Below are 11,567 nucleotides of genomic sequence, written 5' to 3' on the forward strand. Positions count from 1 at the left end.
AGAGATTCAATGGATTTTAAGCAAATTTCTTGAATGGAAGTTCAAAACCTTGTGTTGATGATGAACTTTAAAAGGGACAGGCATTTTTGAAGATTGTTTCAGTTATTTTTTGTTTCAATTTTGTATCATTCTCTCCTGCAAAGTATGGAGTATGTTTTTTTTTTCAAAGTACAGAAAACTGACTTCAGTTCATATAATGATAGTCCAGCCTTCTAGTTAAATGGACATTAAGATTGTTATTGCTTTTACAGTGGAAACATTGCCTTACTTGAAAGATGGGCATGCACTGAAATAGTGCTGACATGATCAACACATCCAAATGCAAATTTTTAACATGTCACTAATCATCCACATATTATTCTACTTAATACAACATCTAAGACTATAGAGAAAAAAAATAACATTGGTCTTTGCTGATGAGTGTCCAGATATTAACACCCATCTGTTAACTGTTACATGATCATTTACAGAAAGTACGTTTCCACATAGACAAAAATGTTTATGCAAGTTATTTGCACTCTTTGCAACCACGTGTTTGAGTTATAAAACTGTTTTTGCAGTTAATTCAACATTCTTTAACATATTTGAAAATTGCTCACACTTTTTCCTTTAAAACATAAGTGTCATCTACATGCACAGCTTCTGTGACATATACTTGATTTAAACTTCCCAGCAAAATCAATCTAAATACAGATGCAGCTCAAATATTTTATGTGATTTGGACGTTCCACTAGTCTGAAACTGCCCCCCCCCCAAAAAAAGGCAAAAAGGTTTTTAAAGCTTTATACTAAATAGGAAGCATTACAGAGTAGATTATTTCCAAATCAGGAAGATGTTCCTTTGTATAACAGATGTGCAGATTTTATTGTGGTAAAATGAACACAACATAAAACCTAATATCTTAACCACTATTAAATATACAACTCAGTGGTATTAAGTAGATTCATATTGCCATGTAACCATCCCCAGAACTCTCTGAATGGACTGCTGAGCTCCTATAATCAGCCATTCATAAATAAATATATTTTAAACTAAACAAAATAAATAGATGTGCAGCATCTAAAATGAGGGAAATGGCATGCAAATGAAAATCTATAAATTCTAAATTTTACTCATGGACCAAGATACTTTTCTCTGTGTAATGGATCACTTAAAATAGGGTTTACAAAAGTCAAACAGTGGCTACTGAATGGAGACTGATAATAGTTCATACACAATTTGAGAACCAGATGCAGTTACCGAACTTCTGCAACAGACAGGAGCGGTTAACTCACCTTGTGAGTCAACACGGATAACTACTAGAAGGCCTACATGATGGAGGGCCTTGGCTTGAACTGACGCATTTTATAGGGAAAATAAAATGTAATTATCTACTACAAAATCTGAGAGGAGTTATTTTCAAAATGCTGTCTACACTATTAAAATAAAACTGATTATAAAAGGCTGGGATTGGGGCAGCTGGGTGGCTCAGCTGGTTGAACATCGGACTCTTGATTTTGGCTCAGGTCATGATCCCAGGGTCACGGGATCGAGCCCTGTGATGGGCTCCACACTGAGCTTGGAGCCTGCGTAAGGTTCTCTCTCTCCGTCTGCTCCTCTGCCCCGCCCCCTCCCCTGCTCAAGTGCTCTCCCTAAAAAATAAAAATAAATACAAATAAAAATGCTGGGATGTAACAATTGAAATATGATATACAAATAATTCTTGGCCCCAGGTGCTCTAGGTGGTAAATGTAATTTTGAGAGTCTCATTAACTCTCACTCTCTGTCAACTGTGTTCTTGAAATACCTATAAAATATTGTCTATCCATTTGCAATACAACTATTTCCACATTTTCAGAGTAAGGTAGGAATCCTATATGGACAGTACAAATGCATTTTTATCTTTTGTATGTATATGTATTGGGAAGGGATTAATAATTATGGCATTTTTAATAATCATGAATTTCACTGAAGCACCGCATTATCAGAATTAGGACCCTCGAGATCATTAAGTGCATTTCTTTTCAAATTTCACAAAGCCACAAAATGAAATCTGTCACAAAAGCCCAATATTTACTAGTGACAAAAGTAGAATTGCAAGTAGTATTGAAAGCCTGTCCCGTGCCCTTGAGTTCTTTGTGAGCCCTTCATATTTAATTGAAAACAAAGCTATTTCACAAAAGAAAGCAACTTCCTGGCCCATCTTTTCCTACTTTAAAAATCTAGCAGTCTAGGGGTGCCCGGGGGGCTCAGTCAGTTAAGCATCCGACTCTTAATTTGGGCTCAGGTCATGATCTCCATCTCTCTCAAGCCCTCCCCTGGCTCATGGTCTCACTTTCTCTCTCTCTCAAAATAAATAAACATTTTATAAGAAAAATCTTGCATTCTGTGCACATGCCACACTGCATGTCTTAGAATGAATTATGGTTTTTGCAGCCTTAAGGAGAGCATCAAATTTATACGAGTATGTTACCAGTGCCAAGTACTGATCACCCTCTTTGCAGTGACAGAAGCCCAGGGAAAGAAGTAACATTTTCACATACATACACAAATAGTTACACACAGGATTCTGCACCATGCCCAAACCCAAACACACACATGCATAGAAATGCATCACATTTGTTGTAGGAAAAAAAATATGGCTTTCAGGGGCATTACGCTCAGTGAGATAAGTCAAAGAAAGACAAGTACTATATGATATCACTTGTGTGGAATCTACACAAACTAAACTTGTAAAAAGCGGCAGAATGGTAGTTACCAGGAGCAGGGAGTGGGAGAATTGGGGAGATATTAAGGGTACAAACTTTGAACGAGTAGGTAAGTTCTGAAGATCTAATGCACATCATAGTGATTGTAGTCGATTATACTGATTAGAAACTTCAAAGTTGCTAAGAGACTAAATCTTAGCTGTTCTGAGCATAAAAAGGAAACGACAAATATATGACATGATAAAGGTGTTAGCTCAAACTACTACAATCATTTTGCAATATATAAATATATCAAACCAACATGTTATACACCTTAACTTTACAAAATCTTATATGTCTATTATATCTCAATTTAAACATTGGCTTTCAGAGGTTCCCATTTGTATCCCTTCATTTGACTCGTCCACTCATCACTCATTTATTAAGTACCTATCAAACATCAGAAATGATGAAAGACATGGTTCCTGATCGTATGTTGGGTGCCTTCCTTCAGAACTGCCCCTTAAATAAAGCCCTACAATCCATGCTCAAGAGATAAGCTTAGGTACCCCACAATCCTACAAGATACCCCCAATCCTCCAGTTGATCAGCACAGGACAGAAGTGTTTAGCTGACCCAGAGAGAGGTAATCTACTGATTGGCCAACTAGCTAGTAACGTTTTTCTCCTGAGTCTTGAGACGCAGAGAACAGAGTCAAGTGACGGTGGTGGCTAAAATTGAACTATCTGAAATAGGTTGTCCTGAGGAGATGGTGGGGAAGGATTTGGCAACTCATGAGGTGATGAGGAAGCACGGAGGGAAAAAACAACAAGGCTACAGAAAGAAGCAAGAGAATGAAAGAGAAAAAGGGAGCCCTGAAAGACCACAAGGTCCCAGAGACACCAGGGGAGAACCTTCCAAAATCCTACTTTATTTGTGTTAGATTGAATGAGCTCATTTTTCTTGAAGCCAAAAGAATGTAACTAAAGCAAATAAAATAAATATGTGATCACTGTTGAGTGGTTGAATTATGGATGACATTACAGTGATTTTTATCTTGTTCAATACAATTTCTCCATTTTCCCCTTTTTATACAATGGCCCTTGATGGCATTTATAATAGAAGAATGTTCATTCATTCATTCAACAAATATTTATAGAGCACCTACTATGGGTCAGGCCCTGTCCTAGTTTCTGAATCTATAACATTTCGAACAAAGTGGATGAGGTCACTGCTACCCTATAGCTCATATTAGAGTCCATGATTTACCACATTCCCTTCCTCATGCCTCATTGTTGAGGCACACAATTTTCCAGAGAAACCAAATGATTTCAAATGACTTGGTTTGGCTTGCTCGGAAGAGGTTTATGCATGTGCCTGTTTCTTAACGTGGAGTTTTTAGTAAGATAAGCAACTGTAAACTAAATTTCTCCTAAAAGGTTATAAAATCTTTTGAAACAAAATGATAATAAGTAAATACATAAATACAAAGAAAACCATAGGCTTTCTCGGCAGAAACACTATTCAAGTTTACTCAGGTTGTCTTCCACCCTTGGTTATTTGAGTTGCATTCCTATTGACAAAAAAAAATATGGTTTACCTTAGTATAGGCAGAATGCAGTATATATATACTATATTAAAGCAATATCTTGGGGACTCTTAATCATACAATCTGCTTCCTACCCCCACCCCGCCCAATTTTTTTGGTAATAGCTTTTTGTATCAACCAGTCTGACAGTATTTTGCAAAGGCAGCTGCAGGTTTTTCAATACATTGCAGATATTTTGAAAAGCGTAGACAAGAACAGAACAGAGACAGCCTGTGAAGATCTAAAACCATTTCTCAGTAAAGTTATCTGCCTTGGAAAGTTAGAGCTGACTTTGCTGTAATAATTTATTTTCAAGGACAAAGAGTCTGTACAAGAAGATACAATTTGCTAAGTAATATGATGAAGAGTGCAAAGTGTAATTACAGTTTTATCAGCAAGACATGATATTCCTCAAATAATTTTTGAAAGTAACAAGTCTCGTAGTGTTACAAGCTGTTAACCTACAATTGTCTATGGGGATGTGCAGATCTAAAGAAAAATCCTGCAAAAGAACCCTTGAAAACGAAATACACTCATGCATAATATGCAGCAATTTATCTTGAAATTGATCCAGTAATGGGGTTAAAGGTTTATGTGGGGTTTTTAAATGTGATTCACACCTCCCTTTCCTCTATAATTGCAGAGGAAGGACAAAGTTGATTAGCTTCAGTTTTATTTGTAATCAAACATGAATGCAATATGCCATACTTTCAACTATCAAGAAAGACATATGTACTGTGAATATTCACTCAGTATAAATTCACCTATTTCAGATTGGGACTTGGGTCTGGTGGGAAAAAGTCTCTCCTTAGTCCCTTCCTGTGAATGTCATTTACCTAGAGGTTTTGATGTGTTAAAAGAGAGATGGAGAAAGGGGTGTAAAAGAAAGAAAAGAGCCATCTGTTGAACATGTAGTGTGTTTCACTGACTCTGCGGTGCACCTTGCATCGGTTTTCTCATTGGATCCTCTCAACAGTCCATTATGCCAGTACTCCTGGCATCTATGTTTTACAGACAAGTAAACAGAGACAGTAAATAACTTGCCTGAGGTCACAAGGCCGATACGTGTAAAGGCTAGGACTTGAGTCTCCAAACCCATACTCCAAACTACTACACTCTGTTGATTCAATGTAGAAATAGCTTACCTCCAGATGTACTCATCACCTATTCATAGACGACTCTTTTGTACATACCAGGAACTGGACTGGGTGCTACAGAAATGAATAGGATATATTCTCCGTCATTGAGGAGCTCAAGGTTCTCTGCAGGTGACTAATATATTTACTAATGAATATGAAGTGAGATAACCATCATAGCTAAAGGATAGGAGGAAATCCTTCTAGGAGGACAACTCACTGTGCTTGGTGGCTGGAGAGTCTTCACGGTGGAGAGTAACATCTGATCACTGACTTAAAAGAAGAGTGGCTGTTCAATATGTAGAGGATAAGAGGAGTTTGGAGGAGTGGTGATAGGGAGGGTATATTTTAGGCAGAGCATACACCACATGTGAAACTATCTCTTTTGTTCTGCTATTCCAAAACTAGTGCAGCACATTACTGAAAGCTTAGTGGCGGAAGGGTCTACAGGTTGAGAAGGGTACATGGTGTAACGAAAAGCTCCCTTGAGATAAAGAAACCATGCTGTTTGTCACTTGGTTATAGAATCAGTCATTGTTTTCCCCTTTCGAAACTGAGCATTAAGCTGCTGTTGCTTTATGAACTTTGTGGTGTTTTCTTTGGGGAAGGCGAAGTAAAGAAAGCGGAGGAAAATGTTAGGAACTGTCATTAGCATGTTTATAGTATTTTAGAGGTCTGCCTGTAAGGTTTACAAACCAGCAAGCGTCCAAAGAAATGGGTCCTGTCACCAAGTTGGGGAAGACCCTCTGCAAGGTGAGGCTATGATTGATCATACTGCCAACTCCAAGGCGACACCTCAGCATTAACAACTTATATGAGCAGAAAGTCATCAGCGGCCTGCACTGCAGAGAAGAGAATACTTAAAGGGAGAGATAAGGAAAAGCTCTATCAGTTGAAGTAAATTATTGTTTTGCAACCTAAAAGGACACTTGCATTATTTATAGCTTATATAATATTCTATTCACTTAGGATAGCAAGGAAAGTCCTGGAACTGGTAGCTCCAAACGATTCTGAATTTTTTTTTTGTTCCTTTTGGGGAAGGTTTAGACATAAGCCACACATGTGTGCACAGACATGTATTCTTATGTGGTCATCTGGACACACACACACACACGCACACACATTTTCTTCTGCAGAGAAGGGCCCCAATCTTCCTAGTTTATTTTTTCCTCTAAAGAAAAGGGAAAAGTTTGCCACTTATAAGAGATCTCTAATTTGACCTTGGGTACTTCGCTTTCAGCTTGGTGAAGGAGTTGCCATGGTTATATAACAGGGAAAACATTTTTAAAGTCTGTTCCTGTAGAGTTATGCATGGTCAGCAGGAATCCTTCCTTGGAGAAAATGAACTCAGGTCTGACTATGGGGTCATGAGGTGAGCTTAAGTTTTCTGTTCCTCATTTAACTTTTTCTAATTTAACTTTATTTTGTTATCTGCATTGGCCTAGAAAGGGTCATAACTGAGTCTTGGTGTGGATTTACCCTCAGCTATTTATAAAAAAATGACTATATTAGTAAACTCAATTTTAAAATCTGTTAAAGCCATAATCCAGTGATTCGAAAAAAGAGTGATTCAGCCTTTTTAATACCTGAGTACCTTCCTGGGGCCCCCAAGAATACTACAGATCTACCTTTTTTAAACATTTTACACAATTCTTCAAAGTCTAATTGGTGTATTAGTCCATTCCTGAAATAGTCAGGATAGATTGACTGTTGTAATAAACAGTTCAAAAATCATAAAGACTTAATAAATTAGTATGGTCTGTTCCATTCAGTCAGTAAAGAATCAAGGCTTCTTCTGCTGAGTGACTCCACTGTCCCTTAAGGGATAAGAGAAATCCACTTTGTCCGGTTTCAAAAGGAGAACATAAATGTAGTATTTATTAGAAAAATGGCAGGGGCGCCTGGGTGGCGCAGTCGGTTAAGCGTCCGACTTCAGCCAGGTCACGATCTCGCGGTCCGGGAGTTCGAGCCCCGCGTCGGGCTCTGGGCTGATGGCTCAGAGCCTGGAGCCTGTTTCCGATTCTGTGTCTCCCTCTCTCTCTGCCCCTCCCCCGTTCATGCTCTGTCTCTCTCTGTCCCCCCAAAAATAAATAAACGTTGAAAAAAAAATAAAAAAAATAAAAAAGAAAAATGGCAGATACTATGTCAACTGTTAATGCTGATGAGCAGGCTGGCAATTTAGTTCACATGAAAGAATAAATACATCCTAATGTGCTTTCAGGAAGCATTATGTAGAGAAAGAGACAGAAATCTATACATGTTGCAAGGAGGCTGAAAACACTATATGATGAACACACTATATGCTCCACACGTGTTTCTACCCAAATCGGTGTTGACAATGAACACAACAAAGCAAAATGGACACTATAGCAGAAAGAAAACACACTGGGAGAATACCTATCCTCAAATACAGTAGAGAAAAACAAGTATTTTCAGAAAGAAAAGAAAATGGATCCAGGAAAAAAGCTAAGAAGAAAAATACCTAGAGAGGATAGATAGTTATAAAGGCTAATGTCATGTGGTTTGTAATCCTATGGATGACAGCCAGCCAGAAAAAAAAAAGAGAAGAGAAAATTATGTACCAACAGAACTATAAACCAAGTATGAAGTTCTGCTTATGGAACATGAGTCCAGATTCTCTGGAGAAGCAGCTGCATAACTCGTAAAATATCAAAGATGAAAAATAAACCTTTAATGTGGGTGGTGTCATATTACTATACCCGAGAGGAACAAAACTGCATGACTTTTGGCAAAAATGTCTATTTATAGGAGACTTTAATGTTTATTTATGTATTTTGAGAGAGAGTGTGTGCATGTATGGTGGAGGGGCAGACAGAGAGGGAGAGAAAGAATCCCAAGCAGGCCCCAGGCTCAGTGGCGAACCCGTCGCAGGGACCTATCCCATGACTGCAAGATCATGACCCAAGCTGAAATTGAGAGTTGGATGCCCAACTGACTGAGCCACCCAGGCAACCCTAGACAGAGGGAGATTTAAAAAAAATTTTTTTTAATCTTTATTTATTTTTCAGAGAGAAAGAGAGAGAGAGAGTGAGAGGGGGAGGAACAGAGGAGAGGGAGACACAGAATCCGAAGCAGGCTCTAGGCTCTGAGCGGTCATCACAGAGACCCACGTGGGGCTCAAACTAACAAAGCACAAGCTCATGACCTGATCCGAAGTCAGACGCTTAATCGACTGAGGCGCCCAGGTGCCCCAAGAGGGAGATTTTTAAACAAACACCTGAGAGGCAGAAAATTCTTGGACTGAATTGGGACGACCAGAAAGTAGACAAAGGATGGTACCCTGTAGAAGGTGCCCATCAAGTTTCCACAGGAATAATCAAGGAGATGGCTCAGAAGCAGTACTTTCAGGTAGGTATAAATTCCCGCTTATATCCCTTGCTTCCTCATAAATTTGGTGATGTTTTACTGTGGCTGAAATGACCTGTTCAGAATCCTGAGGACCTCAACTGGCAGAAGGCAAGGACCACTTAGACCCTTGATACCGTAGCCATCTGCAGTGGCATGGAATTCACGCGGAAGTCTTCTTTTCATCTCCCGCATCTTGCAGGGGCAGGGGGAAGAGGGAGCAGTGTCAGTTCTAGAAATACAATTAGCTTTTGCTCCCAGAGCAACTCTTTCCTGTTTACTGACCACTCGCGTTTAGAGGTTTCAGTTCACTGATGTTTTTTCATTAATCTCCTCTTTGAACTCTTAGAGGTTTTCAATGCTTTCATGAAACATGGTGGTTCTTTAAAATTCAGCGTGTTCTCATTTATCCAGAACCCACTTGTATTTTATTAGGAGAACCCCTAAGGATATCAAGTCCATCATACTGACCAGAGTAGAATTTATTCTAGAATTTTGTGTGCTCAAAATTTTATATGCTTACAACGACTCACAAACGAGTTATACTTTCTTGGTAGATGTCCGGCTTTGGGGGAAAAGCTGAACCTTAAGCCTATAAACACAAAACTGAGGAGGTGAGTCACAGAATTTGGCCTCACTTTCTACCACTGTTATGTGGTTATAATGATATTTATGTCTTTTGCTTTGCTAATGCTATAATTTAGCCACATACGGACTGCTTTTAAGGCATATATACGTTTCTTCTTTCCTTATTTATTTTTAACTGCCTTGGCTTCTAAGCTCTTGTGCGAAGTGCAGCTGCAGAATCTGGTGGTAATACATAAGAGATAATGCTTTTATGACATTCTCTATTCAAGGACATGCCAGACACGAAGCTAAATAATTCTGATATAGGGCTGGCTACGATAAGTGCTTTGATAGCAAGTCTATAAAGACCAAATGGCAGTTTGGGGAAGAGAGAAGTTCACCATGACTGATGAGAGATACAGAAATGTGTTTTCTTATATTCTTCATCGTTACAAAATTTAAGAATACGTTTTATTGATGTTTAAAAATGAAATACATCTTTCATCTCTTCCTTTAAAACAAAATTATTGGGTAGATTTTTCTGCTGAACCAGTTCTTAGAAGTTCAAAATCTGTCATTTTTCTTTTCTTTTAATTTACTTAAAATATCAATAAATCATCAGTGACTAGATATATCACTTGAACCAACTCCTTCCATATTAGAAATTTTCTAATGGTACAAGTGAAGCCTGTAATACAGTATACTAATGATGTTAACAGTAATATTTTCTGTAATTTTTTTAATGTTTATTTTTGAGACAGAGAGAGAGAGACAGAGTGTGAGCAGGGGAGGGGCCGAGAGAGAGGGAGACAGAGTTCGAAGCAGGCTCCAGGCTCTGAGCTGTCAGCACAGAGCCCGACGCGGGGCTCAAACCCATAGACCGTGAGATCATGGCCTGAGCCGAAGTCGGACACTTAACTGACTGAGCCACCCAGGCACCCCCAAAGTAATACATTTCTAACAACACTTCTCTGAGTTTAAGTGACTTTTATATTTAAGTTCTACAGAACTTAGGTTCATTACAGGTGAGATCAAATGAGGATTGGAATAGGAATTGGATTCACCTCTTATTACTAGAAGTTCCACATTGAGGCTTTCCTTTGTAATCTACGGAATGGCACAACAAGGGCAGGAGCCTAAAGTAGAGAAATTGATGCCCTTTGTAGCCATAGAACCATAAATATTCTCCTTCTCTTCCCTCATTTATTCCTCAGATTCTATATTTCATGTCACTGTACAGGTACCATGATGGAGAAAAAAACTCCAAAAAGAACATGTCTTTAAGAAAATCACTGTCATAATTTTTAACTGTATAGTAATATATAAGGATTATAAACTTAATTATATTCTACAAAACCTGATTATATTTCAATTCTTAAAAAACAAAAGGAAACCTGAATTTTTTCTTTTTTTTAAATTTTTAATGCTTTGTGTATGAAGGAGAGAGAGAGAGAGAGAGAGAGAGAGAGAGAGAGAGAGAGAGAATGAGTGGGGGAGGGGTAGAGAGAGAGACACACACACAGAATCCAAAGCAGGCTCCAGACTCTGCACAGAGCCTGATGCAGGGCTCGAAATCACGAGCTGCAAGTCCATGACCTGAGCCAAAGTCAGCTGCTTAACTGACTGAGCCACCCAGATGCCCCTGAAATTTTTTTCATTTTGGTTCCATGGCTCATATTTTATTAACGGCAACACCAAAGGTCCACTGTATCTCCAAAAACAAATTAGGACTATGCAGCAAAAAAAGATACTACTATGCAATAGCTCTGGCCCCGTTTTCCAATTAGGTGCATGTAGCAAAGTCAACCAGGCTCAGTGGATCATAAAACAACACATCAGTATCTAATATTTAATAAGTGTCAAGCTCTTTGCTTTGGACATTAAATACATTATTCCATTTAATACTCAGAAAAATCCCTTTATTTTTTTAATATTAAATTTACTGTCAAGTTGGTTTCCATACAACACCCAATGCTCATCCCAACAGGTTCCCTCCTCAATGCCCATCACCCACTTTCCCCTCCCTCCCACCCCCCATCAACCCTCAGTTTATTCTCAGTTTTTAAGAGTCTCTTATGGTTTGGGCCCTTCCCTCTCTAACTTTTTTTTTCCTTCCCCTTCCCCATGCTCTTCTGTTAAGTTTCTCAGGATCCACATAAGAGTGAAAACATATGGTATCTGCATTTCTCTCTATGACTTATTTCACTTAGCGTAACACTCTCCAGTTCCATCCATGTTGCTACA

Source organism: Herpailurus yagouaroundi, unplaced genomic scaffold (genome assembly GCF_014898765.1).
Source record: "Herpailurus yagouaroundi ecotype Mexico unplaced genomic scaffold, PumYag 67503, whole genome shotgun sequence".
In the NCBI taxonomy this organism is placed as follows: domain Eukaryota; kingdom Metazoa; phylum Chordata; class Mammalia; order Carnivora; family Felidae; genus Herpailurus; species Herpailurus yagouaroundi.